The following is a 14279-nucleotide window of genomic DNA, read 5'->3' as shown; positions in this document are numbered from 1 at the left end:
TGGACTTGTTGCAATCATCATTTGGGCCTAAATGCATGTCCATGCACCCATGCACACAAGTTACTATTTTTGACCAATTTTTCAAATGGTGTGGAAGTGAATTCACAAGCTTATAAATACATGTCCATTGCCTCAGAATTGAGGACCCTTGCCCAAGCTTTGATATACAAATCCCCCTAACCTCCATTGATAGAATACCTTGAAGGTTTCACTTGAAATCGAGTTTTAGTTCTCTTTCTATTTTTGAGCTAAAACTCGAAGGATTCGAAGCCATTTATGCTCTAATCATCTCCTGCAAGCAAGAGGAAGCAAAGCCAAGAAGAATTGCATCAAGATCAAGCCAAATCACTGCAACCCGAAGGTGGATTTTCAGAAACTTTCCTTCTTTGATTCTCTCTTATTTCTTCATAATTTTACTTGATTTGTGGTTGGCTGAAGTCCTACCAATTAGGCAACAAGATTGGGTTACTTTGACGTTAAACCGAAGCAACTCAGTTTGCATACCTCATTTTTCAATTCCACATATCTTTTCATATAGTGAGAATTGGAAGAAATGGAGGTCAGATTCGTGTTCCTCGTGATTTTTTCTTCAAAACCATATGTGGATCTTTCATTTTTGTGAAGCTTTTGGTTGGACCCGTCCGGTGATGGTCACCAAAGAAGATGACCGGAGCTAGGACTCCGGTGGTGCGCTGGAATGATCCAGGCCATCTAATATGGTTCTTGACTTCTAATCTTCACCCTTTATTCTGATTACCTTGTTTGCCACGCATTGACTTGTGACCACCATGTAATGCACGTGCGTGGCCATCAGACATTTCACCTCAATTAATGAGGGAGATCTGATGGCCCTCTTTTTTCTCATTAATTGATTTTTCCTTTTATTGTTTTAAATAGCTTTTTCTTGTTAAATTTATATTAATTTCAATTTTAATCCAAAAAATATGGGACTTTCACCAAAAATATTAAAATAATTTCCTCTTCCATATTTTGAATTAAAATAATTTTTTGGATTGGATTTGATATTTTTTGTGAATTTAATAGTTTTGACTTGTTTTTAATTAATTTTAAATACTTATGACTTTCAAAAAAATCTAATTTTCTTTTCTAAGGTCATTTGACCTTGTTTGACCTAGGATAAATCCGTTGGTCATTTATTTGATGATTTGAAGGGATTTGAGGTCTTTCCCCTTTTAAAATGCTTTTATTCATTTTAAAAATTGATTTTAATTTGATTAATTATTTAAATATTATGTTGAGCTATTTGGTTGACCTTGTGTTGTTTCATCTTCTGTTTGGCCTTACTCATGGTTGATATGAACTTCCATTTTACCAATACTATTGGATTTAGGGGGTTGATAAAGTGAAAACTTCATCCCTCAAGATGAATGGGTAGTATTGATCATATGAAATTCCTCCCTTGATCAATTTGGAAATCCATTTCCATTTCTCTTCGTCTTCATCTACTTCTTCCCCAACCCTTCATTGACCAATGAATTCTCAAATAACCAAATGCTAGTTGATTCATCAATGACCTTGTGTCAGATGAATCAACATGAGCTTGATTAAAATAGGTTCATCGCATTTTACTTTTGTGTGTGGTACGCTTTAGGAGCTTGGTAATTATACCTTGTCTCTAGCATGTATTAACATCAATATTTTTATTGCCCGACCTCATATGATTGACATTTCTACATAAGTCCAATTGCGATTGCTTAACATAGAGCTAAATTTGTCCCAAAGGCATAGCATTTTTGTAAGTGAGATTGTAAGTCTCCCATTCCTCGTGGCATTGTGTGAAGACTTAACCTTTTTTCCATTTGTGAGAGCTAGTGGCATACTTGTTGATTTACCCAAGTTGGAGCCCTTCTCATGGATAATGTCATGGTTTGTGTCTTCATGCTTGTGAGTGGATGGTTGAGTGTTCTCCAAAGGATGACTTAAACAGTTGTATTCTTCACTAAAATTTCACTAACATATCTTTGTATTTCTTTATTTTTATGCCATTTATTTTAATGGAATTTAAAATTATGCACTTTATCATTCATTGCCATTTACATGTCATGCAAGGTGTTTATGTTTCAGTCATTTTCACTTTGCTCACTTGAGCCATTGTATTGGGTGCTTGTGATTTTGTTCTGTTTATGGTCTTAGGACCTTAAAATACCTAATAAAAACAAAAAATCTAAAAAATATATTGGTGGACAGTTGGACATCTGACCTTGACTTGATCTGAGCTTTTGGACTTATAAAAGGAAACCTCCCTATGTTGTGGAAAGGACTTTGCCAATATCATTATCTGAGACTGAGTTATCTTGGCCAATGTCATTCATCTAATATAAGCCATGAGATCCCCATCGGTTTATCTGTTATTTTGTCTCTGTGCTTAATTTGTTGTCTTGATCTTATTTGTTTATATTTGATGATTGTTTCTATGAGCTTTCCACGGGGAATATTTCATCTGATACCTTTGAAGACACTGAAGACTGCTTGCCTTTAGAGTGCTCGCTTGGATTTTGGCTATCTTCATTTGATGCCTTTGATCTTCATATTAATTGCTTGGATGGTTATACTTGCTGCTTGATAGTCCAAATGATATGGGTTTCTATTTGACATTCTTGTCTTGTGGATTGCATCCCATTGGTCAGATCTTTTCAACTCTAAACTTTTAAATTTTGTCTAGGATAGTCCCTTCATCTCCTCTTTTCCTTCTTAAATTTCAAAATCTCTCCCTCATCTTAAAAACCTTATTTATTTGTGTTTTCAACTCAAACTTATTTTAATGAGTAGAAACTTTAGCCCTATGCATTGATTTTCAAAACATTTTCTTAAATCAAACTTGTGAATACACTTAATCATATTGACTTTAATTTCAAAAAGTCAAAAAGAACTAACAACCTCATCTAATCCTTTTGGTTATCTTTTGCCTTTTTCTTTTAAACTTTTCAAAATAAAGTATTTAGATTTGAGTTATCTTTGGTTGAGATATAATTCTCTCATTCCATGATATATTGATTATAAGTCTTTCCATTTATTAGGGGTTAGTGGCATACTTGTTGATTAAATCCAAGTTGGAGCCCTCCCTATTAAATGTTGAAAAGCATTCATTATCGGTGGATGTTTGGTTGAGTATTCTCCCATTGATAATAAAATATCTTTAATCTTTTGTTAAAATCAATCCACTCATGTTTGAAACTTTTACCACGAACTACAGAGTTTTGATCCCTTATTTTCATGTTGGTACGTAGGCATAAGACCTAAGGTCTTGTCAAATACAAAATTATAATTAATAAATTCTTTTCTCATCCCCACATTCAAATTTTAGCAAACATAATTTCCAACTAAAACACTTGCACACAAAAAGGGATCCCTAGGAATACCTAGGACACTTTGGGTAATACCTTCCCTCTGTGTAACCACCCCCCTTACCTGTAATCTCTGACATTTTTTTAGTTTTGATTTGAAAATTTCTTATCTTTGGGTTTTGTTTGTACTTTTCCCTTTTTCCTTTGGAAACAATAAAAGCGTGATGGCGACTCTAGTTTTATTAACGTTGAGTTAACCAATAGCTCAATGGTCATGAATTTACCGCTAGAGAAAGAAAGTGGAGACTCTGCTAGGGAGTAGCCCTTAGCGGGTTTAGCCTACTTTTCGTGTGTATTATATTTGTTGATATTTGATGTTTGTTTGTGTACATGTGTGATACTCTCTGTCTGTTGTGATTGGTGATCTCTGAGTGATGAGATAAGTTCTAACCCGAACTTGAGTGCAATTAAGATAGGAGGATGGTATAGTCATGTTTGACTCGTGTGGAGTAGTCCTTAACGAGTTAGCTTGAGATCCATCTACTCAGTGGAGTCCCCCTACGAATTACTGATGTCACACGAGTAAGTCGTGGATAAACATTACTTTTTCCGACCTGGGAGTCCGAGAAGCTGAGGACCATAGAACATTTAACCCAACTTGGCCTATTTAGGATGTAGTAAGGGGACTGTTCAAGTGTAGACTTGATAACAGTTGTTACGCGATACTACACTCAGACGAGTTTTTCTTGAGAATACCATGGGTTGATGAGTCAGTCATTCTAACCTATAATATCCAATAGATAGGATCACGACTCTGGGAAATTTTTAGAACATGCTCTACAGGTTTTTTATCCTTAGTACACTCCTTTGGGATGGTTCTTAACCTGACCCCATGCTCGTGACTCACAACAAACCCTTTGATTCTCGATTGATCTGATCGGTCTCGTCAAAATCAATGGATCTTAGGTGTTGATAAGGTGAAAACCATAAAGCACCAAAATGGATGATTGATCTTGATGATTACTTGATCCATCCTATGACCTTTGCATGTATTTGCCTTATGTGTGATCCCTTGTGTGTGATTGTTGCTTTCATGCATTTATGTGCATCATGACATTCATCACAATAATAATTTTCAAGGAACTAAGGTCGTATTTGCAAATATTTTCAAACTATGGATTATGGACGAATGAACACTAAGAAGTACAGTTTCAGATGTCCCGACTTGAAAGAGTTAAGGAAGTTATCATCCTTTGTATTAAATCTCTTAGATTTCAAGCAACGTCATGGGAAGCCTCTATCTGTGTTGTCTACTGAAGTCGTGGAAGGACTCTTGAGTGTCTTGGTCCAGTTTTATGATCCTCTTTATCAGTGTTTCACCTTTCCTAGTTATCAACTTTCTCCCATGTTGGAAGAGTATGCCTATCTCTTGGGTATACCCGTGTCTAACAAGGTTCCTTTCAATGGATTGGAGGAGATTCTAAGGTCTCAAATCATAACTGAGGCTTTTCATTTGAAGAAATCCGAGAATGATGCTAATATGACGAAGAAAGGAGGGATTCTAGGGTTGACTTATGAGTTTCTCATTGGTAGAGCTACTGCTTTTGCTCAAGTTGGTAGCATGGACGCTTTTGAAGCCATCTTTGTCTTGTTCATCTATGGTTAAGCATTGTTCCCTAACATTGATAGCTTCGTTGATGTTAACGCCATTAGAATTTTTTTGATTGGGAATCTTGTTCCGACTTTTTTGGGTGACACGTATTTCTCTTTGCACTTAAGGAATTCTAAAGGTGGTGGAACCGTTCTGTGTTGTGTTCCTCTTTTGTACAAGTGGTTTATTTCGCACTTGCCGCGGACACCAGTCTTCTTGGAGAACCGACAATGTCTACGGTGGTCCCAGAGACTTATGTCTCTCACTAATGATGATATTGTTTGGTATGATTCTGCTTTGGATGGCTTGGAGGTTATTGACAGTTACGGTGAGTTCTCTAATGTGCCTCTTATTGGTACGCAAGGAGGAATCAACTACAACCCTTCTTTGGCTCGTCGTCAACTTGGGTTCCCCTTGAAGGATAAACCTAATAACATTCAGTTAGAAGGTATGTTCTATCAGGAAGGTAAATATCCCCAAAATTTTAAGAGTGGAGTGGTGCATGCTTGGCATAATATTCATAGGAAGGGAAGAGTCGAGCTTGGCTCGCACAATTGTGTAACTTTGGAAGCATATATTACTTAGGTGAAGAAGAAAGCTTTTGAGCATAAGATGTCGTACTCCTGCAAAAGACCTGTGTCTACGGTTGTGGTTGAGCCACCAACTCTCCCTAACCAAGATGTAGATGAGTTGGAAGATGCACTCGCCAGGATGAAGCAAGAGAGGGACCTCTGGGAAGAGTGGTTCCATGCTTTGAACCGAAAGCATGTGGAGTTGCAACTCGAGTTGAAAGATAAAGACGCATTCATTGAGGTTCTTGAAGTGCATGCAGTGAAGAGACAGAGAGAGCCAAGGATTTATTTTCCTCTAGTATTTCTCAGCCTTCCGGTGCTTGGAAGAAGATTGTTGATCAGATCGTCCTCGAGAAAGCTCGGATGGAGACGACTTTTGAGTCAGAGATCAAACGCATCCGAAGGAAGTATATGCCATTGGCTAGTTCAGCTAATTCAGTTGCTAAGGATCCTTAGGATGATACTTTCCTCTTCTCTTGTATTTGTACTTTTGGTTTCTGAAATTGTACTCATTGTAATCCTTCCAAAAATTTATGAATAAAATGAGATATTCTTGTGGTTAAAAATTGTTATTATTGATTATTATTGAAATATTTGCAAATAGGAATTCGTACGTTCCTTTGAAAAATAAATTAAAAACATTGCATTTCATGCATCATTTGCATAACATGTTTCTTGCATTCCATCCTTCGGCCAGATGTCTTACTGTTCTTCCTCTTTGTATCAGACAAGCTGACTCATCACTATAATATTCAAGCTAATCACCAGAGAAGAATGGATCATCTAGAACAAGAGAATCGAGAGCTCAAGGAAGAGATTGCTAGGCTCACTACTTTGATGGAGTCTGTCATTGCTTCTCAGAACAAACCATCTCTGCCTCCTTCAACTCCTTCTCAAAGGACAGTTATCTCTGAAGTTATTTCCGCATCATTGCCTATGGTTTCTGCTAGCCAGTCCGCACTAGCTCGGTCATGTCTGTACCTCCTCCTATCGTGCATACTTTGACTCGTGTCGAGGAGACCGTTTATCATTTTGAGCCGTCTGAGGGCCCTGATGTTTATGACAAGATGGATGAGATGAAAGACCAATTTCTTGAGCTGAGAAAGGAATTAAAGACCCTGAGGGGTAAATATTTGTTCGGTAAGAGTGTTGTTGAGTTGTGCTTGGTGCCCAATGTCAAAATCCCTGTCAAGTTCAAGGTCCCAGACTTTGAGAAGTATAAGGGAAATACATGTCCTCTAAGTCATCTTGTAATGTATACCCACAAGATGTCTACTCAGACAGACAATGATCAACTACTCATCCACTACTTCCAAGATAGTTTAATTGGTGATGCACTCCGGTGGTATATGGGTTTGAACAATGCTAGTGTCCTTACTTTCAATGACTTGGACGAGGTCTTCGTCAAGAAATACAAGTACAATGTTCATATGGCTCCCGATCATGATCAATTACGATCAATGTCTCAGAAAGATAAGGAGACATTCAAGGAGTACGCACAGAGATGGAGATAACTTGTTACTCAAATCATCCCACCCTTGGAGGAGAAGGAAATGACCAAGATCTTTTTGAAGACTCTGAGTTCATTTTATTATGAACGTATGATTGTCAGTGCTCCTAATGGTTTCATTGAAATGGTGAACATGGGGATGCGGTTAGAAGAGGCTATCCAAGAGAGCTGTTTATCTAAAGATGGAGCATCTACGAGAAAGAAGTATGGTGGTAATTTCTCAAAGAAGAAGGAAGGGGGGAAAAAGCAGTATCTGTAGGGCGGCAGAAGAGGCCTCATGTGAGGAAGAATGCCATATCTCAGCAGTAGCATCAAGTATCATCAGTTATTCCTATTTTTACCAACAATTCAGCAATTCAATCAGTACACGTTCAACAACAACATCAACAGTAGCAACAGTGTACCCACAACAATCACTACAACAACAATCAGCAAAATTTTGAAAGAAAGGTCACTTTTGATCCTATTCTGATGACTTACGCATAATTATATCCTTCTTTGGTTGTCAAGAATTTGATCCAACCAAGAAATCCTCCACATACACCAGAACCTTTGCCATGGTGGTTCAAGCCCGATTTGCACTGTGCTTTTCATCAGGGAGCTCCCGGCCATGACATTGAAAATTTCTATCCTTTGAAGCATGAGGTCCAGAAATTGATCAAGAGTGGCATGGTGTCCTTTGAGGATCGTGCACCTACTGTCAAAGCTAATTTGTTACCTGCTCATGGCAATGCTTATGTGAATATGGTAGATGGTTGTCCTGGGAATTTTAGTGTTTTTGATGTTCGTCATATTCGCCAGTCTTTGGTAGAGATCCATAGAACTCTGTGTTTGATCAATGATTGTAAACATGACCATGATGGTTGTGTTATCTATAATGTCAACCCTCGAGGATGTGTAATTGTCAAGAGGGATATTCAGAAATTGGTAGATGAAGATATAATTCAGAGCCAGCAATCCAGACATATGGGTAATGTTGTGAATGTTATTATACCAGTATTCAAGACTCCAGAGCGAGTAGTTATCCAATATGACCGCAACAAGAATGATAATAGATCGGTATCACCGTTGGTAATACGGTTAGCGGGCCCAGTCCCCTATTCATCCGATAAAGTTGTACCTTATAAGTACAATGCTACTATGATTAAGAATGGGCAAGAGGTTCCTCTTCCCGCTGCAAATTCAGTAGTAAGCATTGCAGATGTCGTCAAAGTGACCCGTAGCGGCCGTGTATTTGGCCTAGTATCTCCTAAGGTTGTGGAAGATGTTGGTAAGAAGGAAAATGTTTCTTCAATTGATCTTGTTAACTCTCCAACTTGTCAGTTTGGTGAATCCAACGAGTTGAAGATTAATGATGATAATTAAGTAGGGTGGAGCAGCTGCTCCAAATGCCATCAAATATTTATGTGTTATCATTATTGATGAACTCTGAAGTGCATAGAGAGGCTTTGCAGAAAGGGTTGGAGCAAACCTATGTAGAGCATGATGTCACAATGGATCAGTTTGATCACATTGTCGCCAATATCACTTCTTGCAACAATTTGAGCTTTTGTGGTGAAGAGCTTCCCGAGGAAGGAAGAAATCACAACTTGGCACTCCATATATCTATGAATTGCAAAGAGGATGCTTTGTCCAATATTTTGGTGGATACTGGTTCGTCATTGAATGTGCTACCAAAATAAACTTTGGTAAGACTGTCTTATCAAGGCGCACCTATGAGGTACATCGGTGTGGTGGTAAAAGCGTTCGACGGTTCCCGAAAAACTGTCATTGGAGAGGTGGACCTTCCAGTTAAGATTGGTTCGAGTGAATTTCATATTACTTTCCAAGTAATGGATATTCATCCGACCTACAGTTGTTTACTAGGAAGGCCATGGATTCATGAGGTGGGTGTCGTCATGTCGACGCTGCATGAGAAGCTGAAATTTATTAAAAATGGAAAGCTTGTTATTGTTGGTGGAGAAAAAGCATTGTTGGTCAACCATCTATCATCCTTCACCTATATGGAAGTTGAAGAAGAAGTTGGAACATCATTCCAAGCTTTATCTATTGCTGATGAGATTCAGAAGACCGGGGCATCCATGTCTTCTCTGAGAGATGCAAGGGAAATTGTTCAGGCTGGTGTCACCGACAAGTGGGGTCGTGTGGTAGAAGTTATTGAGAACAAGAACAGAGATGGTCTTAGATTTCAACAGGGACCATTCAACGGCAATGTCAAGGCTATGCAACCAGTTTTCCCTAGCGGAGGGTTCATTCATGAAGATGAACAACACTCAACTGCAATTATTGAAGATGATGATGAAAACGAAGCTTGTGCCAACTTTGTGACCCATGGCCAAACTTGCAACAATTGGGTTGTTGTAGACATTCATATCGTTATACATCGTTCAAAGTAATTGGTTTATTATTAAAATAAAAATCATTCTCCTATGCCTAAGGGAGAAGTGAAACATTGTTAAGCATTTTAAAATTTATCATCAATAAAAATATAATTTTATTCATCCACATCTATTATATTTGTTTTGCTTTTTGCTTTTTCTGAAATATGCTAATCACAAAAAAACATAAATGAGCAATAATTTTCCCATATCTGCATAACATTTGTGTGCATTCTGTAACACCCATTTTTCTACCCCAAAATACTTAACATATAATCAGAGTAAATAAGCACGCATATAAACAAAAGGGCGTCACATCGACGTTTTCAAAAACTAGAAGCTTTCAAAAACCAACATCATTCATCATTAAATTACCATACACCTGGTCATTTAAAATAACACATTTCCATTATCATGAATATTCAAGAATATGCGTTCGCAGCGGAAAATAACGAATATCCATGCATTTCATTAAATGATCCATGTCCCATACCATGATCATCTCTCAATAATCTCTTCAATTAAACATGTTCACAAGTAATACCATAAAACGTATCCAAATCAGATATGAGTTCAATACTACCAATCTACCCAGTGTTACATGACCAGAGCATTGACTCACTACTTAGTCTCTAACGAAGTACCGTAGCTCTCCAGCTAATGTCGAGTGAGTTACCGTCCACTTACTTCAGCGATACTACTCCTGAGTATCTGCACGATACCCATGTAAATACAACATTCAAACAGAAAGGGTGAGAATTCAAATCATTATGAAGAAGTATAATCAAGCACAATGATTAAATCAACAATTAAAGGAATTCATCACACTTCATATAACCATGTAAATAATATTAACCAACATTTATTTCACATGTTTCAAGCACACATAGAAACTCAAGGAGTATAATATTCAAATCCAATATTACATTCCCAAAAATACACACAACTACAATTATCACATAATCACATACTTTGCCAAATTATGCACCCAAACATCACCAAATTCAATTACCATATCTCATACACACATAACAATCACATCAATGCAAACATTCAATTATCACATGACTCTAATGTGACTCAACGCAAGACATGTGACTCTATGCATGTGGTACCAATGTGAACCCAACGTTTCACCGCTTTCCGATTCAATATCTAGAATCCAAGCCACCACGTCTATTTCCAATTAAGGATCAACGTCTGCTACGCCTATTTCTAATTAAGGATCAACGTCTATTTACCACGTCTATTTCCAATTAAGGATCAACGTCTGCTACGCTTATTTCCAATTAAGGATCAACGTCTAATACCACGTCTATTTCCAATTAAGGATCAACGTCTGCTACACCTATTTCCAATTAAGGATCAACGTCTAATACCACGTCTATTTCCAATTAAGGATCAACGTCTGCTACGCCTATTTCCAATTAAGGATCAACGTCTAATATCACGTATATTTCCAATTAAGGATCAACGTCTGCTACGCCTATTTCCAATTAAGGATCAACGTCTAATACCATGTGAACCCACAGTTTCACCGCTTCCACCATGAAGCCGACCATGCATGCCATGAATGAATGTACAAATACCAATACATATGCAATTAAGATCATATCTACCATCTTAACATTCCACATATCACCATAATTCAACTCTATGAATTATCTACCAATGGTACATATACACATTCATAACAATATATCATTCAAAATCCGCCAATGGTACATATACACATTCATAACAATATATCATTCACAATCCCCCAATGGCACATATACACATTCATAACAATATATCATCCACAATCCACCAATGGTACATATACACATTCATAACAATATATCATTCACAATCCACCAATGGCACATATACACATTCATAACAATATATCATTCACAAATATAGGCTAATTATCAAATATGTACACATAGATTTCATCCCAAAACAAATACAGCTTTTAAATCTCAATTTTTCACTTTTCAAACAGTGGTTATCGGTTAACGCTCGGTGAGTAACCGGGTACTGTAAAACAGAATTAACAGATTTTTAAGCAAGTAACCGGTTAACGCTCGGTGGGTAACCCGTTACTCAGTTTAACAGAATGCAGATTTTTAAGCAAGTAACCGGTTAACTCTCGGTGAGTAACCGGTTACTGTAAAACAGCATGCAGAATTTTCTGCGTTTTTCATCGTTGGAGGACTTCGGGACCTCCGATTTCGATTCCGTAAAAAGCTACACGTTCATAAAATTATAACTCATACAATACTCTAAGTATATAACAATCATTTACAGTTTTAACTCAATCAAATCACCACAAATCGAGAATATTCATCAAGACCTAACAATTCCAAAACCATGCAAAATTAGGGATTTTAACCTAAACACACATCTACCCATTGACCCAATCATACTAACCCATAACAATAAGGATTCCCCCCTTACCTCTTCAGTTTTCTGGAAACCCTAGCTCCTCTCTTGTTCTTCCCCTCTTTTCTTTACTTTCCTTCTTCTCTTTCTCTATTGTTGTCAAATGATCAAATGAATCCTAATTCTCACTCTCCTCACCTCTTACTATTTATATTAGTATTCTATTTGGACTTAAATCCTGATACCTCTCATTTTATTAATAGGCCCAATAAGACCTAATATTTAAATATCTCTATTTAATTCAAATAAGTTAAACCAACTCAATTAGCACACCAAATTAATTAATGTAATCAATTATTATACTACCTAACAACCAATTAATTAATTAACACTCCATATATTTAAAATATAATAATAATAGTATAAGGGATAATTACTAAAATTGGGTTGTTACAACTCTCCCCCACTTAAAAGATTTTTGTCCTCGAAAATTCACCTTAACCGAACAACTCCGGATACGATTCTTTCGTCTTATCCTCGAGTTCCCAAGTAATATTGCCAGTGGCGACTCCGCCCCATGTCACTTTCACCAAAGGAATTTCCTTACCATGAAGCTTCTTCACTTCCCGATCTTCTCTAATCTCATCAAGAATGCCACATGTAAGTTTCAACATACCAAGCTTAACACACGAAGACGTCGCTTCACAAACCAATCTTGAATCTCTAAATTGATCCAACAATTCAAACTCTCGAATCATCAACATAGACATGTGTAATGACTTCCTACTCAATGCATCGGCTACAACATTCGCCTTTCCAGGATGATAATTCAAACCAAAATCATAATCTTTCAAGAATTCCAACCATCTCCTTTGCCTCATATTCAATTCTTTATGATCGAACAAGTACTTCAAACTCTTGTGATCACTAAACACATCAAATCGCGATCCAAACAAATAATGTCTCCAAAGCTTCAACCAGCTGATCCATCAGATCGTCAATCCTCGGAAGTGGATACTTGTTCTTAATCGTCACTTTATTCAGTTGTCTATAATCAACACATAATCTCATAGAACCTTCTTTCTTCTTGACCAACAGAACAGGTGCACCCCACGGTGACACACTAGGACGAATAAACTTCTTCTCAAGCAAGTCTTCAAGTTGACTCTTCAACTCTTTCAACTCAGAAGCAGACATCCTATAGGGAGCCACCGATACAGGACTAGTTCCAGGAACTAAATCAATCGAAAACTCAACCTCACGTTTCGGCGGTAAATCACTTATATCTTCCGGAAATACCTCCGCAAACTCACAAACTATTGGCAATTCTTCAATCGTCCTCTTCTCACGAATATCCAAAGTTGCCAACAACATAAACAACTCGGCACCATCTTGCACCGATTCATCAACTTGCTTAGCAGACACAAACCAATCTTCCTCATCACCAACCTCAGGAAAAATAACCGTCTCCTCAAACCAGGTTAACTAGCCAACACTGCACTCTCGCATGCAACAACATAATGTCCAAGCTCGATACAATTGGAACATCCAAGAGAAGCAGACGCTTCTCCCCCACTTATTTCATTCCCAACCTGCAATGGAAAATAAAACAAGCATCGACAGTGTTCTCACACACATGTCGCATACTAGGGAACAAACATAACTAAACAACCTGGCCGGACGGGCCGACCTGCTCTGATACTACTAATGTATCAGACAAACAGTATCGATCGTGTCAGATACACGAATCAAATACAACGGGATGGAAAACCCTAACGACTATTGACCAACTTGTCGACCAGGCTCTGATACCACTAATGTAACACCCCTTTTTCTACCCCAAAATACTTAACATATAATCAGAGTAAATAAGCAAGCATGTAAACAAAAGGGCGTCACATCGACGTTTTCAAAAACTAGAAGCTTTCAAAAACCAACATCATTCATCATCAAATTACCATACACCTGGTCATTTAAAATAACACATTTCCATTATCATGAATATTCAAGAATATGCGTTCGCAGCGGAAAATAACGAATATCCATGCATTTCATAAAATGATCCATGTCCCATACCATGATCATCTCTCAATAATCTCTTCAATTAAACATGTTCACAAGTAATACCATAAAACGTATCCAAATCAGATATGAGTTCAATACTACCAATCTACCCAGTGTTACATGAACAGAGCATTGACTCACTACTTAGTCTCTAACGAAGTACCGCAGCTCTCCAGCTAATCTCGAGTGAGCTACCATCCACTTACTTCAGCGATACTACTCCTGAGTATCTGCGCGATAACCATGTAAAGGTAACATTCAAACAGAAAGGGTGAGAATTCAAATCATTATGAAGAAGTATAATCAAGCACAATGATTAAATCAACAATTAAAGGAATTCATCACACTTCATATAACCATGTAAATAATATTAACCAACATTTATTTCACATGTTTCAAGCACACATAGAAACTGAAGGAGTATAATATTCA

Source organism: Lathyrus oleraceus, chromosome 7 (assembly GCF_024323335.1).
Source record: "Lathyrus oleraceus cultivar Zhongwan6 chromosome 7, CAAS_Psat_ZW6_1.0, whole genome shotgun sequence".
Lineage (NCBI taxonomy): Eukaryota > Viridiplantae > Streptophyta > Magnoliopsida > Fabales > Fabaceae > Lathyrus > Lathyrus oleraceus.
The sequence above is the reverse complement of the archived record's forward strand: the minus strand, read 5'-3'. Positions refer to the sequence as shown.